This window comes from Camelus ferus, chromosome 12 (assembly GCF_009834535.1).
Source record: "Camelus ferus isolate YT-003-E chromosome 12, BCGSAC_Cfer_1.0, whole genome shotgun sequence".
Classification (NCBI taxonomy): Eukaryota; Metazoa; Chordata; class Mammalia; order Artiodactyla; family Camelidae; genus Camelus; species Camelus ferus.
In genome coordinates, this window is record NC_045707.1 from 21355944 (window position 1) to 21375868 (window position 19925).

Sequence of the window (19925 nt, forward strand, 5' to 3'; positions counted from 1 at the left end):
ATAGTCTTTTTTTTTTATTTTAAGAAGGGGAATTTCTGTTGGACCTTTAAGTCTAATTTCTGTTTTTTCAGAGTAAGTGATTTCCTAATTCTAGTCTTTATACTTTTTCCTTTCAATTTGATCCCCCCAAAAGTTGTTTGTAATGAGAGCTCTCAAAATTTTTTTTCTTTTAAATGTAAGCAATTTAAAGGATCTATCGTCTGGCCATTGACCAGTAGGATCTTATATTAATTACAAATAGTGACCCAAACCAATAAGCCTTTTTTATGGCCTAACTAAAGATGCAAGAGGCATCTCAGAATAGAGTATGTAGCCCCCACAAAATCCAGAAAGTTCATTCCCAGAGTGAGTCTAAGGGAGTAAGGCAACAAAGGCTGAGGCAGCAAACGCCTCTTCTGGATCGGGATCCCTGTGACAGACTCCCCTGAGAGCTGGTATGGCTGGACACAGAGAGTTCTGGTTATGAGTTTGTGTCTCAGAACCCCAGTCTGTTTGACTGGCTACCAGATACACCCCAGTAAATGCACCTTCCAGATGGCAGAGACCAGAGAGAATTTTCCAATTGGACACAAAACTAAGCTCTCATAGAACAAGGTGGAAGGAACAAAACCTCATCTGATTTTACTTAGAAGATCAACAACGAAGTTTGTCTAAATAGAAGCTGATCAGTTGAGATGTTGATTCATCAGTTTGTGATTCATCACCTGAAACAGCAAACTTATAGAGCCTGTGCCTGCATTCTTGCCTTAAGATTCTTCCTCCTTATGATAAATGACACAACAGAGAGAGACAAAGAAAAACAGAAACTGTATCTGGGAGGAAAAGGATCCCTAAGAGTCACTAAGTCCAAGGAACTAGCTCCACAAATACTTTCTCGGGCTGATCTAAATTTAGAGAGAGAGAAAAGGGACTCTTACCACTCTCCCTTCCACCAGATCTTGCAGGCAGATATCCAGGAGGCTGACGTGGTAAGAAATCTTACCTTCTCCCTGCCTTTGTCAGATGTCCAGGATCCCTCAGCTATAGCAGCCTCAGGGTGGGATGTGGAGTCCAGCTAGCCTCCTGGCTGGCTCACTAACTGTCCGGGAGGGGAAAATTTCCCCTTCTACCTCTCTTGAGTTCTTGTGGCTGGACTAAAAACAAAATGGACACAAGACAGATTAACAAGAGAAAATGAAACATTTTAATTCATGTGTATGGAGGTCTCATACAAATGGGACCTAAGTAGTGGCCAAAGCAGGAAGATTTTATACCTTTTAGACAAAGAATTAATACACTTGTGAAGAATGGACAGGACAAAGAAATGTAGGCTTTGGGTGCTTAATTGTGAAGAATCTAAACAGAGTTTGGGCTTGGTGTAGTAAAGAAGTAACAAGGTTTGTTTATACAGTCTTCTTGGCCCCAAATTCCCTATCGCTGGTGATAAGAGCGTCCTTCTACCTCCAGATACAGGGAGTTCACCTTTCCAGGAGAGGTTTATTTCCTCCACAGAAAGGAGACAGAGAGGAGGGTCAAAATGTCTCTCTTGCACTGGCTGTTTCTTAAGTAACTTTAATTCAAAATAACCAATATGCCATTGAGGCACATTTTGGGGCAGACTACCCTGGGCTTCAGCACATTCTATTACTTCTCCAACTGTGCTCCTTACCCAGGTGAGGAGAGATTGAAGGATGTGTGGTATCTAGCAGCTGCCTGGTCTAAATCCAGAAGAGAAGATAGACATATATGGTGGCTTCTGGATATAAGTGATTCAGAGACAGGGGCTAAAATTTGTGGCCTTAAAACTTCCTGGGTTGCCAGTATAAGTTTTACTAATACAGTTATTCCACAGCCTTAAATATAATAATTTCCACCAAAGAGAATAAAATATGTTATTTGTGGTTTCTGTTTTATATAATATCATAGCTGCATTTTTTTCTTTTTTTAAGAACTAGACTATGAGGCAGATTTCAAGTTTCAATCATTTGTGTTTATTTTCAAGCATCTTCAGGAGCTCGCTCTAATATTAAAAGTTTTAATCATTTGTACATAATTTCTTTACTTTGGAATTTGTATCTCTTGGACTTAAGTGGTTAGGTGCATTTTTTATTCTCCTTAAAGTTATGTAATAGTTGAGAAACCTATTGCATCAGCAGAGTTGCAATTTATTTTTTTCTCTCTAGAGTTAGATTACACCTTTGGTAATTTAGAATGCCAATTAAATAAGAAAGTGTTTTTAAATATTTCATTTTTATTAGTACTTTTTTTGGTGGTAGAGCATATTACTATCTTAATTATCCTAAGAAGCTTTTAAAAGAAAGCAGTTCTATCCGCCAAGGAGAGAAGAATCCAATGTTCAAAGAATGGTTATTAAGCAGAGTGGAGTAGAGTGATTTTTCCTCCATAGATGTCAGAGAACTTGGATAGGTTCCTTGATACCTTGTCAACTTGCAAATCTTCTAATGATGGCTTGAACCACAAGCGATATAATTGAATTATGATCTTAAACAATATTTATTGCTTGACTACTGGCTTCTTACAATTTGGTGATTTTGTTGTGATGTTGGTCATTAATAATAAAGTTACTGCTAATAAAGCAGTAAACTTTGTGAAATACTTTGAAATACAAACTGGAAAAGTTACTCCTATGATTGTCCTTTATAATTAATTGCCCTTTTAACTCATATTAGCTATGCTTTTGTCAGTGGGAGAGAAAGGATTTGCAAGGAAGAAGTCAAGAATTTTGAATAATCCTGGTATATTAATGACAATGCTTTCTATCCCACTTTTGGAAACTAAACCAAAAAGTTGAGAGTTACTGATCCAATCTACGACTTTGGATACTTGCGCGCTGTGTTGGGGCTGATACTGTAATAGAGACAGGATTTCACAATAAAGGATGACCCAGAGAGCCCAAGAACAAACCCTGAATAATTATGAAAGAAAATATATTACTGTTAAAAATCCTTTCCTAGAGCTCTATGGCTATTTTTCTACTTTTTAAATTTAAAGTATAATCCAACTCTAAAATTCACTCCTCTTTGCCATTCATGTAATTGGATTGATGAACTGATAGCTTCTTTTGTAGTGATGTCATCATTTAGCTCTTTTAGACTGTGTTCTTGACAAGGCAGGTGCTATCTACCTACAGTTAAGTGTGTAGTGAATCCACTTAGATGGTGATGTTGTTCCAATGGTAGTTTTAATAGATCTCCTGTTGCATGTTGTTTGCTTGGGTTTGTCATTACAACTTGAGGGAACTTGATTTCTATAGGTTTCCCATCAGTTGTCTAGCTAGAGATTTTGTTGATTACCTCCGATATTGGCAATTCCACTAATTCTTTTTGTGGCTCATTACGCTGTCTAATTAACCTGTACATTAAAGTCTGTTTTAAAATGTGTTAAAAAATGGAATATATCTCCTCTTATTTTGGGCTGCTTCCTTATATACAGTTAAATTTTATTCTCTTATTTCCTTTTACTCCTTTATTTGTTTCTAAGATTGTGGAACAGGCACATCTTATCACTTATACTAGTTAAATTTTTCATTTTTAAAAATCTGGCTTCTTATTTTCATGTGCTTCTTTTAGTTGTCAGAGTGTCTTCTACCTGTGTCTGTAAGCTTTACCATCAAAGACTCCAGAACCCCTGTCATGATGTGTTTTTGTTGCTGTAAAGCAGACAGTATGCGCTACCCTGCCTGTCTGTAGAAACGGCAGCATCTGCCTGCAGTTGCTCTACTTTTACGCTGGGTGGCCGAAATGCATGAGAGTTCTTGAAACTCTCTTAAACCTTTGCAGGCAATATTTTGATCATGTTGGATGACAGAATCATCCTTTATTATACTGAAATTGGGGGGAAATCTTGTACACAAATCCAAAGAAAGTTTGAGTGGAGGAATTTTTCAGAGTTTGAGCTTGAACTTTCTGAAAATAATTAAGTCAGAATATATAGAGTGAAGAGAATGGACTGAGAACTAGGAGACATGAGTTCTTATTTATGCTCTTGAGTCAAAAAGACCTGGTTATAATTCTGGCTGCTCTCACTTTCTAACTGAATTTTGGGGCATATTACTTAATCTCTGAGCCTTAGTTTATACGTCATAAAATGAGTATCTATTTTATAGAAATATTATGAGAAGAAAGAAATGTTGTTTTTCTTTCCCATTTTTGATTAAAAACTTGTAAACATTGCACTCTTCTTAGCTTCAGTCAAAAATACTTTTTGATGCATGGTCAGTTAGTTCAGTGGATTCCATTCCCCTCCACTCCATTCTTAGCCATCCATTCTGTGGATGAACAAAACTATGGGTTATTAATATCTAGTTAGTTAGTAAATAATATAGGAAAATGGGAGCTAAAAACCAGGAAGACCAGACCCTTAAGCATGGCACTGAAAACTACCTTGCTGTGTGAAATCTTTGGGCCCCTGATAAAGTGAGAGTCTGTCTGCTTCCACAACCTTGCAGTGGGGAAGTGGGGGAGGAAGAGGGTGAAAAGGGAGTGAGGCCAAAAGTAACCTAGTTAATCTGATAGACCAGGCAAGAAGAATGAGGATTAGAAGAAACATTAGTTATCGATGGTTCAATGTGTGCTCAAGTCAAGAGACGGATAATCTGGAGCTGGTAGTATTGAGCAGGAGAATGTATATCACACCTCAGGTGGAGACTGAAGGAACACCAGCTTTTGGTAACTTATGAAAATTTTATGAACAAAGACAGCCAATGACTTAAAGGAGGTAAAGCTGTTAAAGACCCTGGACTTTCTACCTCAAACCAATGGAGATTTTTATTTCTGATGGAAGAAGGGAGCAGTTTAGTAAGACATCATCCTTCATCCTGATGGCCCTGCCCTCTCATCTACCCTGCTAATGTTCATTACATGGCCTGTTAATTTCTCATAGACTTGGAGTTTGTCAGCCTCTGCCTAATCCTAGCCCCATGCTAGCTGTTTAGAATGATTTTATAGCTATTTACTTGTTTCCTGTTTAGTTCTAGAAATTATGAGATCTCAGCCTACCATGATGTTAATAGCTTCTTTCTACTAGCAAGTAGTATCTGTAAATAGTTTCTTGCTGCCTTGTACTACGGAACTAACGTGTCCCAAAGGCCAATATTCGTAGAGCCTAATTTCAGCCCATTAATAAACAGAATAGGTAAAAATTAAGAGCAGTCAATAGACAGCTTTGTTTTACCCCCATTGCCTTCATGTCTTAGGCCACTATCTTGTGTGACACCTGCTTGGTCCTTGGAACTAATATGTCTTTGGCCCATGAAATGATAGATTTGCCTCTTGGCTATCTGATGACCCTCTTTTTTGGACTGCTATTTTCGTCACTTCAGCTAACCTCCTAACTTTAGAATTTCTCAGACAAGGAGCAGGTACTTTTCTCGAATTTCACATTTCCCCTCAATCTACTGGGAAACAAATGTTATGTTCTCCTAAGGGCCCTTTTCCACTCTGGTCTCTGCAGCTCAACAAGCATCTGGCCAAGGAGTGAGACCAAGCTTGCCCGTCTCATCTCATCCCTCCCTGTGGCCAGCCTCAGGTTCACTAGGAATGAGGATGTCAACACACTAGAGACCTGGGCTCAACACCAGTTTCTGTGTTGTCGCAGGGAAGGGCCTGTACTAGGTGCAGCAAGAAGCTGTTACCAGGTCTCTTCCTTTCCTAGCGCCTCTGGCAGTGTGGGCACTTCTTGGGGAAAATGTCTATGTGCCTGTAACTTAAACAAGTTGATCACCAAGGAGATGGGCCTTCTAGAGTCTAGGCTCTGAGTGGACTGAGAAGTGGAGTGGTCTTTGATCTTGGACTGAGTGTAACATTTTGGAGAGGTGGACCTTTCCCTGTACCCTAGGAAGCACTGTGGTTCAGCTGTTGGAGCAAATTAGACTTCAGTTACTATTCTAAATAGAGCTTAGTGCTAAAATATGCATAGAAGCAGCTGAATGTAGGAAATAGAAACAAGCAGGTGGGGCTCTGGAGGTCAGCAGGACAAGACAGACCTTAAGGAGTGCACTTGAGCTCCCATTTCTGGTGCGTGTGCGGGTGCAGCAATAAAGAAGGCCAATTTTGTAAACCATGTGAGCATTCTTCAAGATGGCCAGGAGGCACTTGGGAATCTAGTGTCCAGATGAATGTACTTCTTGAGATCAGCAAGATGGAAGCCTAAAGTCATTATTATTGGATATTAAAATAAATGTGGTCACACATTGTTTCACAATCTTGTGAATTGAAATATATTAGTTGCTCATTCATTCATGTCGGTGGCTTTGCTGGATGAAACAAAGATGAACACAACTGTGTACCCTCAAGAAACATATAGTTTAATGTGGGATAATCTATTAAAAATGACTCAATTACAACACAGTGTGGTGTTAGAGGGGAAGTGTTAGGTGTTGGGAGCACACACAGTTAATACAGTGGATTAGGGGAATTACAGATAATTTGCTAGAGGAGATAACTCTTGTCCTGAGCCTTAATGAATGAATTAGTTAACCAGGTAGAGATTATTTACAGAGGCGATGTGGTGATGCCAAGGGTTTCAATGAAGTCAATTTGAGAAGCCCTTATAACAAGTGTTACTCATCTCAATGCTTTGGAGTTTGGTGAAAAATCAGGGAGTAAACAAATCAAACCTCTGAATAACCAGCATAGATGCTGTCAGGTCCATGTACCAAAGATGACATAATCACTGTCATATAAAAGTTGCTAGTGATTTCTAGCTTAACAAGTCAGATTTTTATAATATTGTTGATAAATATGAATTATAAATTAAAGTCTTGAGATTAATTCAGTGGCTAGTGTGGAAAGTATATTAAATCTTGGAAAATTTCTGCTTTCTAGTGAGACAAAGAATTACAGAAACATGTTCCATTGCATTGGTGAAAGCTGCTGGACGGAGTATATCTTTTAAATTGATAATGGGAACAGACCAGGGACTCAATAATCTGGAAAAACTTGTTTTTACCCAAGATAGGTGTCTTAATCTGTAACGGGAATACTCTGCTGTCCACAGTTCAGCCCTGATACCTGGTGGATTAAGCTACTGTGCAAGATGCTAGCTTTCTGGGGATAGCTATTGTACTAGATCGCAAAACCGAAAACAAATACTCCCCATCACCCCTGCCCAGTACCAGGTTCTTGAATGTGTTTTTGTAGCTCTACCCATTAAGAGATGGAGTCTTTCTTCATCTCTTGAATCTGGCTGGCCTGATGAACTGCTTAGCCGACGGGTCTATGGTAAACATGATGCAAGCAGAGACTTGGAAAGTGCTTAGGTATCGAGCCTTCCCCTACTGCTGCTCTTGGAAGCCCGTGATTGCCACATGTTAAAAAGCTAGTCTAGCCTGGTAGATGATAGGGCCAAGTTGCTTAGTTACTCTCCAATACTCACACTTACAGTCAGCCAATTGTCAGATGTTGAGTGAGGCTCCATACTGCCGCTTGACCACAGATACGAGAGTGAGCTCAGCTGAGTCCAGAGGGCTGCTTGTTAGTCTGATCATGTGACCGGTTTGGTTTCCTAATTACCGAGCATGAAGTATTTATAGAGTATTCATTGTGTGTTAGGTTCTGTTAGGTGATGGGGATTCTAAAAGTTAATAATATACACACGCCACCTTAGGTTATGTGGAATGGATTCTGTGTTTCTGTTTACCTGATTACATGGAAACAAGAGTGGAAGAGACATTACTAAAAAAGGTAGAAATGAAATGGTTATCACCAAAGAAACAAAACAAGAAGAGACAATGGGGAATGAGTGGCACTCCTCTATATGTATGTACTAGGAATCAGAACTTTTTGTCCATGTGTTTTACTATCTAGACTCTGGCAGAGTGCTGAGGGAAGCTGGTGCTGACTTTTCTTCTCTTTCCCATGAATAACTTCTTTCTATTCTTATTAATGAAAGCACATTCTTTGGCTAAGTTTTTTCCATATCTAGGTCTGAATGATTTTTATTTCCCTATAATATAGAAGGTAGAATATTTTAGTCATGGTACTAGGGAGGGTAGGAAAAAAAATCAAAGCCAAAACCTAACCCCAAACTAGTTTTGGATTCAGGTAGATTGATCTGGTTTGATTCCAAGGTTTGCCACTTAATCACAGTGAAATTGTCTCAATTTTTTTCTTATGTAAAATGAGGTTATACCATATACATTATGACATGTTGTGAGGATTTGAGACAAGAATTTGAGATAATAGTGAAAGCCTCTAGCAGAAAGCTTAAAATGCCCCAAGGTGACGTCTTAGTAAACCCTCAGAACATGGATAGCTACACATGCCCAGAGTTTCTATTGAAGTTCTGCATTCCAAGTAATTATTTTTTATTGCTTACACCTGAGGATGCAGGCAGTTTAAATAAACATGATAAGAAGTACCATCTCAGGATTTCTATCAAACTAGGGAGGTATTTGCCATTTTGTTTTAAAGGGAAAACAAAACATTTGATTTCAAAGTCTAGGAGGTGCTAGAAATAGGAATATCTTGCTCTAAAAATCATTATCTGGATATTTACAAAAAGTACAAAGTTATTACAGAATTTCAGTATGTATGTATCCAAATCATATGACTTTGGATAAGAAATTCTATGATCTTTTTGTAATTAATTTATACATTTGTTCTCTTTACTTTTTTTCACATTTTTGCAAAAACATAATGGGTTTAATTAGGAAAATAAGGATGAAAATGTCATACATTTTAACAGTAGGAATAAAGTTTTAACAATTTGATAAAATGATAGGTTTTCCTATAATCACAGAGAGTTACTGAATTAGAAGTTAGAAGTATTGTAAAGTATACTTTATGTTTCTTGTAAGAAAGGAAGGCCAGTATTCTAAAGTGACTTTGTAAATGGTTTTTCCTCCCAGCACAGGGCCTGGGTTTCCAGTCACTCCTGCTTGGATTCCATCCTATTACTTAATATAGCAGACTGAGAATTGCTTTAAGATTTGCAATGAAATAGCACCAGGTGTTTTAAAATGTAAACTTTGCTCCCTGGGGAAATAAGTTACAAGATAAGAGGAATGAAATAAAAATCTTTGATCATAGGACATGAATCTTCTGAAAGAGACCATTTAAGGATACCTCAATTGATTGCCATGTGTTTGATTCAAATCTCCTGTATACAATTAGCTAAAATAGTAAAATCCACATGATTCAGTTTTGGCTACTCATTTTAAATGACTTCAATTAGTCTAAATTATTTTCTTATAAATTCTTTTCTTTCTTTATACCTATACTAAATTAGATTATCAAGTTAAAATAGAACTTCTCCAGATTCAGAGTGAATAAGGATAAGGAGTTTAATCAAAGTTTGGATACATTTTTAAAAATAATTTTTTAAACATGTAGAAATATTTTTTGTTTTTTTATTTTTATTATTAATTTATTTTAAATTTTATTTTAAAAAATTTTTATAAAGTTTTAAAGGTTACTTTTCATTTACAGTTATTACAAAATATTGTCTGTATTCCTCATGTTGGACAATACAGTAGTTTGTATCTCCCACTCCCCACCTCTGTATTGTTCCTCCCCTCCCATTGGTACCCACCAGTTTTTTCTCTATGTCTATGAGTCTGCTTCTTTTTTGTCATATTTACTAGTTTGTTGTATCATGCAGAAATATTTTGAATGAAAAATTTCAAATAGTAAGTTTAAAAAATCTAAATATTAAAGTTACAGATGGAACCTTGCTTCGAACTTGACTGAAGTAACAGAACATTATAACATCTGTGACACTGCTGTTAACTGAACCAACTTGGGTCCAATCTCCCACACACAGCAAAGCCAAACTACTGGTTATGGTGAAGGTAAGTGCAGCGTTTATTGTATTTGCCAATCTTGATCAAAGTGAACTTAAGAAGACCCTTCATTTGAGCTCCTATGCATACTCCTTAAACCAACATCCAAATTGACCAAACCTGTAAGGACATGACCTTCCAGGTTCTTGTTATATAGTTTCTGTAAATATCCCGAGGTTCCTTCAGCAAGGACTCTACTTACGTAGGGCTGCAGTGCAAATCCTCTAAATCCATTAGAGATTGGAATTTGTAAAACTACAAAATTCTCTGAAACCAGATACTGTTTTCTTTTTCTTTGTGGAGAAATTGGAGTCCTAGTTAACAGATAGTAAAGCTGTCTACCCCGAGACTCCCTCTGGAGGGAGACATAGTCCAGCTTTTATACCAATTGCCGCCCTCTCATCTTTTACTGCCTCCTTTTCTGCAAGACCGCAGTTTGCTCTCAGCAGCAGCTGCGGCTGCTAACTGAAGTGGCTGTTGGGAGAGAGACCGAGGGAGGCAACGCCGCCTGGTCCTGCTTTCTCATTTTCCTGCTTAACTCAACCTGGAGTGTTGGCACCTGTTTTCTCCCTGCGTTCTCCTTGCGCCACACAGGGAAGCCAGTCACTCCGGACTCCCTAGACGTCCAGGCTGGGTGGATTAATAAGTGGTCTGGGTGGAACGGGTTGGGGTGGGGGGTGGGGTGGAGTCTGCCCTCTACGTTGACTTTCTGAAAGGTACCGCTAGGGTCTTTTAACAGTGCAACGCCTAGGGTGGGAGGCAGAGACGAGGCTTCGGTTACTACACCGCTTACTTGGTTTTCTTCTGGTGATCTGGATTTGTTTCCTCGACCTCGTCCCCCGCCCCTTGCTCTCTCCCCTCCCCTTTTTAGCGAAGTGACACAGGCAACACCTGCTCGCTGGTGTTCGACGTTGGAACTCACACCTTCTCTCGGTGGAGACGGTGCCAGCGTACTGGGGACAGGAGGGCAGCAGCGATTTTCCTTCCTCCCAGCCCATGATGCCTAGAGGGGCAGTGGTTGGGCTGCGTTGGGGCTCTGGCCGCAGCACTTCAAGGCGGAATTAAGGGGCTGCAGCTGGTCAGGAGTTGCTGCTAAGTGGACTCCGCGCAGTCTCCGAGAGGGTATCAGCTGGGACCTGTCTGCTAAAAGCGGGAAAAAGAGCACCTGAATCGGGGAACTTCAGCGTCTTGGGGGCGGAAGTCCACCGAGCTCAGAGCGTCTCCTCCTTCCTACCCCAGCAACTCCTGCACGTTGGAGACCCGGGACCTGGGAGAGCCAGGGAACTGGAGAAATACGTGGCGGAGGCTGTTTTCCTGAAGGTGAACCCTTCAGTCCAATTGCCTTTCCCCAGGAGAGCAAAAGGGAGGGCAGGAGAGAGAGAATCGAGGATACGTGTGTGTGAGAGACAGAGACGACGTGTGGCGGGAGGAAAAGTCTTCACTCGGCGTTAAAAAGCAAACAAATCGGAGATGGAATAAGCGGTAATTGCTACAAGACCGCCTTGATTCTCGCAGTCGGGGAAGCTGAGCGCACCGCGCGCATCGGCGAGGAGAGCTGGCGACCTGCGGGGAGCTGGCGAGGGCTGCGGGACTTTGGCTTTTCCTTACTAAACAAATCTTTTGATTACTTTGACTTGTGAATAACGACGGGAGAAAAGGGACGAGCCCTTCGCTAGCTACCTTCCATCCGCTTTAAGGGGATTCCAGTTTGGATGTCAAGAGACTCCTGAACCCTCTTTGCCATCGGAGGAGGAAGCACACGCGCGCGCACACACGCACGTTCAGGGCCACACTCACACGCCCTCCACGAGCACACACCACTAGACCTCGGTTCCCTATGCCCCAGAACGGTGACGGCGGATTGGCATCTTGGAAGCGATGCAAGAGCGATAAGGCTGGCGCGGACCCGCGGAAGCTGCTGGAGCATCGCTAGGTGTTGCCGCCACCAGGAAGCCGGGCTGCAGGTAGGTCCCAGCCGCGCCTCCCGCCGCCCGCCAGCGCTGGGGACTCGGGCGGCCGGTGGAGGACCCGGGGCCCGGAAGCCCTCCCTTCCCGGGGGGTCAGGGGCTATATGGGGCTCGCCCAGGGAAGGCGAGAGGTGATAGCAGATGCTGGTTGGGCGGCTAGGGTAGGGGCGGGGGTGGAGGGACGCCGAGTGGGGATCAGAGCGAGCGAGGGAGGTTCCGAGAGCGGTGCCCCCCGCCCCATTTCTCCTAACACGTTGAGCGACCCGGCCGAGGATTGAAGTGGGTTTTACTTCGATCCCTCAACCGAACCAACCCCGTTTGGTAACCATTTTGGACTCCTAATAAGAAGTCGGGGGTCACGTTCAAAGAAGGATCAATGGGATATGTCAAAGCGCCTTTCTGAAACCCCCACTTTCTGTCCACTTATGATTAGTTAATTCCCGGGCCTGTCTGCAGAGGGTGGATGTTTCAGTGAGGCGATTGGTGTCTCCATCTCTTAACTGTTTTCATAAAGAATCATCTTGATAAGTTCCAGAGCCTCTTCTGTTTAAAGGTTTATTTAGATTTGGTAACGGACGCTTTTCTAGTGAATGAAATAAAGCTTCAGTAAAGGACACTATCGGAGAGCTTTTGGAAAAGGATCGTTAACTGAATAGCGTTAACTGAACCGCTTCGAGGAACTGATGGTTTTTCATTTCTTTCTGTATAGATGCCTCCGGAATCTTGTTAATAGTACAGGATTTTCCTGCCCCACTGCTTTCACGTCCCTTCCTCCTTCTCTTCCAAAAGGCCAGGTTCCACCAAGAGGTGTTTTTTTTTTTTTAGGTTACTTATCCTCACTTGTCAGTGGGGAATGTTTTTGCAGATACTGCCTTTGCAAAAGGAAAGTTTGAGATCCATCGCCCTATTTCTCCTAGAACTGCAGGCTGAGCTACCTAGTCTCCACTTGAAAAGGACGAACTATAGATGTTTGCAGAGCCCCGGGGTAGATGCCAGGCTTTCCTAGTCAGTACTCCACTTCCTGAGCAAGTGTTAAATAATTGCCTGAAGCGTGCAGAATCAAACGTGTAGTCACTATAGTGGCTAGCTAGCCTCTCTTCACCTTGTGCTGGGTGAGTTTGCTAGTGGCAGTAAGACAGAAAAGAAAATACCTTCTTTTTGTGAATGTTAAATCCCCTCTGGAATTTTGCAAGCATCCTACCTACTTGAAAAAAAAAACCCAAACAAACCTATATACAACTTTTGCTCTGAAAAGTACCCCCAAAGCAGTCAGTGTATAAGGGTCTTTTCCTCATGACAGGATGAATTTCAATGACTACTGACTGCATAGTAACTATCTGGTTCCTGATTGTTTGAGACATCAACATTCAGATTGTTACCAATTAACACTTTGAAACTGCTCTATTAAACAATGTAAGTTAAGACAAATGAGTAATTTAAGATTTCTGTGTAAAGTGCTGAATGACAGTAACTAGTGAAGGAGACTGAAGATACTTCTAAAGCTCTTAAAACCCAAAGCATTGAGATTATTTGTATTTATTCCAGCCTTTCCATGTTTATGCATGTGCTCTCAAACTGGTGAATCTTAGAATTTCAAATTTGGCACCTAAGATCCTTAAAAATGATCAGACACATTTAATTTTCTCTCTTCTTCGTTCTGGATCTCATCCTGGGTCAGTTGTTTGCATGTTGGCCTTTTTAGAGTTCTAATTTTTAGATCCATCAGTAGCCTTTGAAAAGCCAGCAGTAACCACACTGAAGGCTAATTTTATTTTCATTTTCTTAATTTTCAATGAAAATTGGGTTGTATTATTTATAGATGTAATACTATGAGAGCAGTGTCCCTGCCAACTGAATGCTTAGGGACAGTGACTTTTAAGAGGCAGAACACAGTTTTGGTGTGTTGCTTTATTCAAATTAGGCATTTTTTGAGACTAAAATCTTGATTCTGGTCTTTAGTACAGTTTCATAGTTTAGGATGCTTGAATTTAAATATTTATTTATAGTGCTATGATTGATGTCTCTTAAAGAAGGACCAAAAAACGTTGACATGAAAGCAAACATCTATAATGCTACAAGTTGTGCTAAAAAGGAACCTAAGTTTTCTGAGGATATGTGATTTTTGAATCTGAAAAATATTAGTTATTTTAACAAGGACAAATTGGAGAGTGAAGATTCATTGAGATCCTATGGATCTATGTCAGAAAGGGTGCATATTGCTTGGAGACTGCATTATAGTATTTACTAACTACCAAGTTATAAATGTGATGACACAGCTGTAGAAAGATCTGTTTTTAGACATGGCCACTTTTCCTTTTTAAAAATTTATGAAATGATGAAACTTAGGGGGTAGCAGGAGATTTTATAGAAATTATTTTGTATGTTATCAGAAAATTTTAGTGGTCCTGGATTCTGTATCTTCAATATAGTATTTTAATGATGATCCTTTTACAACGTGTTTTTGAATATTGAAATGTTGAAAGTGCATTTTGGGGTTGATTTCTCACTAACTGCAGGCTATGGATTACCCTGTACAGGTAGGGTAAGATGTGCCTCTCCGGCGTTTCCCAGGCATTTCTTGTCATGGGCCCTAATACAAGTTACTGTCAGAGTCTACCTAAGTTCAGCTGTGCATGCAAACTGCTAGGCATTTGCCTCTCTAATGCATGTCCCAAACTAGGAATGTTCCAAAGTGTCATCAGCTATTTCTAATATGTTTGAGAAGATGAAACAACCAGAGTGCGAACAGTTCGGTGCCCCTGCTTTTCCTTCTCCAGTATTTTATTAGGGATACCTCATTAAGTCTCATTATTCTGCAGCTGTTTTGTTCATTGAAGATTCAAGTAAAAATAAACTTTACTGTGCAATGCAGTTTTGTTTCCTAGCTGAAAAGCCATAAGTTGAAGTGAAATAAGCACCTAACATAGTTCATTTTGATTTATACCTGATATTTACAAATGCAATTCATCAACCTGTTATTAGTAGGGCTCCTTCAAAACAAAGAGAAGAAATGCACTCACACAGACTGGTGCTGGATGTGAGGGCCAAACCAGCTGAATCAACCTCCTATCTGGTCCACATACTTGCACAGTATTTCACATGATATATCTTGCTTATGAACCACTGATTTTTTTTTTTAAATGACATGTAATATGGTGAATTTGCTATTGTGTTGGAAAATTCTTTGGTTCACTTTGCTTTGAAGTACTTGGAGCACATGAAACTACACCACTGGAAGAGGAGGAATAATCTCAATGTGTTACCATAAGTCTTTTTGGAGAACAGTTTTACTTTAGGTTTGGAGTGCAGTCTAAAAATGGGAGATGGAAAGGTGAGCCTAGAAAACAGAGGCCTAGAAGTTAGTTTTGGTTTTTAGTTATCATTGACCATTGATTTATTGGGCAATTTTTGAAAAGTCTGATTCTATTTATTTGACACAGTGATTCAGTGCCCTTGTCAATGAGAAGAAACTAAAAATGCATGTCTTCTGCTTATTTTTAACAAATTTAAAGAGAATGGTTAGACTTACTGGAATGTGAAGAAAAACAGTATTTAAATACATTTTTCTTCAATATGGATTTAATCTCTATATCTATACATATACATGCACATACATACATATGCTTTTAATGGGACCGATGTAAAAGACTGGTTTTGTGTTGAAGGGGGCGAGAATGACTTTAAAAAAAAGTCTGCATTTTTAGGTACCTAGTTTTTCACTGTTTTACATGATTTGACCTACAGTGCAACGGTTTAACAAGGTCATTTATAATTGAGTTTTACTCTTTGAGCTCTTGTTACAGGCAGAATTTTTTCTCTTCAGTTTTTCTTTTGGAGATATTTTTATTCATTAAGCTACAGCTGCAAAAAAGGAATCAATTTTGTCCTCTATGTTGGGGTGCTTTGGGATATGTTTATTGACACTATGACTGGAAATTTCAACACATTTTAAACAGTGAATATATCTGTATGCTGTCTTTATTAAATATGCGCCTCCATAGTCAGAACACAAACCATGCATTATAGTAGAGCACACCGTTCTGGTTTACAAATGGTGTCTACAAAATATCCAGAAACATACTGATACTATACTCTAGATTTGTTAGATTTCCCCAACTCACCCACTTCCAATGTGTATACCACATGTGTATGTTGAATTTCATCCTGTGCTGGAACTGTAGGCCAGCTAGTCACTGGAATTAGTGAAAATCTAGCCTGTTTAGGCAATTGATTATTAGTACCATTGAAAAATATAAGACTTCCAGGTTACTTGGAATTCAGATGAGACATGAATATATAAGCTATAAGGAGAGTATTCCGTTTTATTCACAATTATCTATATGCGGTATGAGATTAAGGAATCAGAGCTTATATGCTTATATTAGATAAGGTCCTTCTAATCACTTCCTTCAGTCTCCTAAATTACTCCAGAGTACCTGTAATTATTTTATGATTTCCCCTGAATGGCCAGTTAGCGAAGGTACATCTCCCTTTCCTCTAGCAATAGCACAAACATACTTATTCAATTAAATTTATATTTATAATGCTCCTTTTACACAGTAGATTTTGGAAACTCCTTACAGAGAGATTGGATAATGTGAAATTGTTGCCTCCTTAGCAATTATGGTGGTAGGCTGAATTTAGTACTTTGACAAAATGGGGACAATCAGCCAAACATGTCTGCTTTGCTCTTCTGTCTCCTGTGCCATGGAAAGGTAGTTCTTCACATAAAGCCTAAAGAGTGCAAAGCAGCTTTTTGATGAATGCAAGATTTGTTTTACTAATTTTTTTTTTTTTTTTGCTCCTATGAACTAGTCACTATATAATTGCATGCATGTGAATGGGCAACTGTGTTGACCTTTAAAGGTCATGCAAAGATTCTAAACCTTACAATTTGCAGTGTTAATTGCCTGTGGCCTCCTGTCGCTGCATATGGAAGTTTCTGTTGGGTTTAATAACACAGAGCAACATTTTCTTTGGCTTTCTTTGGCAGATTATGCAGCTCTTTGTAAATAAATTCATGGAGGTATCCATAGTAGGCACTATCCATAGTAGGTATAGTAGAAGATTTTTGGAAATGGGTATTTGTGCTTGGAAATTAAAGTTTTCAATCCCGAATGGACAGGGCTAAAAGACAGATTACTTCTGGTGCAAAAACCTGATCATTGAAAATGATTATCTATACATAAAAACTGTGCCATGGTTTTATTTGATTTTTGTCTGAGTTTCTTAACATCCTTCTTGGAGATTCCAATGAGAATTGTACTTAAATATTGGAGGAAGTAAATATACTTGCTCTCTCCTGCTCTATTATGAAAAAGACCATCTATTTGAGAAAAGCAAATTGTGTTATTTGTCCTAGTCTGCATGTTCCTGGCCTCATTTTTTTTTTTTTTTTGTCTTTATGATTGGAATAAGCACAGGCAGGCAACTAAAAAAGGTTTATGTGGTCACAGGAATCTTAGTAATGAAACCTCAACCTAGTAACAGAACACTGAGACTTTGTTAGAATGTGTTCTTCAAGAGAGCAGAACTTCTACAACCCTAAAACTTGGGTTTGTTGAAACAATAGAGCTTTATGTACCAATGCAGCCAATGTGTGGCTGTTCAGGTCAGCCAAGAATTCAGAAATGGCCAATTCAGATCGTTTGAGGAAAGTAACATATACACTTACATTTTTTGTTTATGTTAGTTTATGACAGTTCCAAGTTTATTTAAGATGGAAAACCTGGTTATTGTTACCACTTCTTTCTTAATTTACTTTTATCTTGTTATAGGTGTATGGTGGATGGCATACTTAAATTTGTTGGTGCTGGAGAGTTCAATAAATTCCTCCTTGGAATGGCCATCAGATATATCAGTGGCAGTGACCCGGTCCTACTTTTGTTTGTATTGTCTTCAGAAAACTGAGTTGAATTGAGTGAAAGAGCTCTAACTTTAGTTCTCTTTTATGGTTTATAAGGAGAAAGAAAGTAGATGACCCACCTTTCAGCCAGGCAATCCGAAGGCCAAGGGAAGAGAGGAAGGGCGGTGAAACCTCATAGTCCAGAAAACAGAGGCCTCATTTTCAGCAGCTTTAAGTTCAAGAGAACATTCCTAACCTAATTTTTCTTTTCAGCTTTAGTTCTTGAAATGTTATGTCACAGTAGTTTCCTGCTAAGACATGTATTAAGCCTTATTGCAAACTCCTTAAGATTGATTGTTGGTGTGTTTATAAATATACCAGAATTGGTTCAAAATTTAGACTTTGCTATTTGAAGATATATGTGCTCATCACATCATTTGTTGAGCAGTTAAAATTCATTGGCTTGCATTTTGGTTAGCAGATAAATTTTGAAAATGACTATTATAAAGCCAATGTGGTGTAGTGGCAAGAGCTCTGGAGAGGCTTTTGTAGTTCTACCAGTAAATAACCACATAACCACAAGAAAACCACTTCATTTCTCTGTGCCTCAGTTTCTCAGCAGTATATTTTCTTTAGTCAAGTTTTCAAGATAGTTAAAAATGTAAGTCTGTGTCCAGACCTACTAAACATCATGGCATGGGAAGTATAATAACATTGTAGGACATACCTGTATTTAGAAAGCCAAGGGGCATCCAGCACAAAAAGTTCCTGGCACACCAGTAAATGTTCCATAAATGCTTTTTAGTAAGTGATTTATAAAAAAAACTTGTTCAGCTTTATACGAGTGAGATGATGACAATGTTAGTGATGATTATGGTGATGACTAAAGACTGTAGATATGGGGATGTAAAACTGAGTCAGACTAAATATAATTCAGTTTAGCCATTTTGCCTAGTGTGCATGATGCTGTTTTGTTGCAAAACAAGTCGTGATTGGCCATGAGCCTTAGGCTTATTGGGGTTACGTGTCTCTTTTCTACTGTTGGTTTTCCTAGTCACACAGATAAAATGGTTTGGTTGATTAACTCAAATAGAACTGGGTTAACAAATGAATAATCTCCATGTACCTGTTGATTAAAGACATTCATTCAAAATCTGCATTTGAACTTTTGAGGATTTATAATCCTTGGGAAAGTTCACGTACTCAGTATTTATTGAGCACTTTCTAGGTTCTTGGGATATTTCAGTAAACAAAAAAGACAAAGACTTTACCATTTTAGTATAATACTTGAAGTTTTGAAATGAATCTGGAGGAGTAGATCAACAATGTATTTGTGCTATATCTGCTCTTACTATTCTTGTTTACAAGTATGAAGTACAGTTTTGAAAAGAAATAATTAGAATTGTTAAAATGTCTGAGTTACAGAGTTGTGAAGAAAAATATCACAGTATACCTTTAAGGTGAGGTAGTTTGTAGTTGAGTGGATTGATTGCAGCTCATAAGATCTATGATCTACAAACAATAGCTCCTTTTCCTGAATTACATGTGAAAGAACAAATTCAGATAGGCTGAATGCCTTGAGGTCAGTGACATGATGCCTCTTATAGGTGTCTGAATTTGCAACCCCTTTAAGAGTCAGGTTGGGAGGGTGAATGAATGAAGCAGACCAAATAGCAGATGACAAGTGGCAGCTGACACTCAGCTTCAGTACTGGGGAGACCATAGGGAATGGTGGAGATTCTGACCAACATCTATGTGGGATAGCTGTGCCTTGGCTATACTTGTTGCCATGCTGGATTGTGGGTTTGATTTTGTCAGATTTTCTGATTTGTAGACGAGACCTTAGATGTGTAGATTTTTTTAATGTGAAAGTTTCAAATTTATAAATGATAGTAATGAATTCACATTTGAAATACTATGTGGGCCAACAGACATATCTGCAGGCCATATGCAGGTTAAAGGCCATGAGTGTGTCATTGTTGACAGAGGGATGTGTGAAGACTGCTAGCTAGGGAGATAAGTATATGCCTGCCCTTCTGCTGTCTCTGGCCACAATCTTCCCACCCTAATTGCATTTGGAGCCCGGGTGGTTGACAGTAAAGGGCTCAGCTGGAGGAGCTGAATGATAATGATGAGTTGTTTAGTCTCACTCCTGTACTTAGTTTTCTTTCTTCTTATTGATTCATTGTGCAATTGATGCTGAAGTCACCTTGAAGTTGGTGGTACCTTGGAGGGTTTGAGAGATGTGCTGGGAATGCAGAAGTTTAAGTTTATGCCAAATAGTTGGAATGGCTCTGTAGTTTCTGTAAAGCCTATTCCTTTAGATCACTGC

At 39.3% G+C, this 19925-nt stretch overlaps 1 protein-coding gene across 1 annotated transcript in view; it reads left to right on the forward strand.

The window, feature by feature from the left end:
- The window catches only part of TAFA2 (TAFA chemokine like family member 2), a 439356-nt gene that overhangs the window by 40243 nt on the left and 379188 nt on the right, over positions 1-19925 (forward strand). Inside the window, exons 3-4 of the mRNA XM_032493135.1 lie at positions 9657-9790; positions 10653-11745. The gene's annotated coding sequence lies outside the window, so the exon portion shown is untranslated. The remainder of the gene's footprint in view (positions 1-9656; positions 9791-10652; positions 11746-19925) is intronic.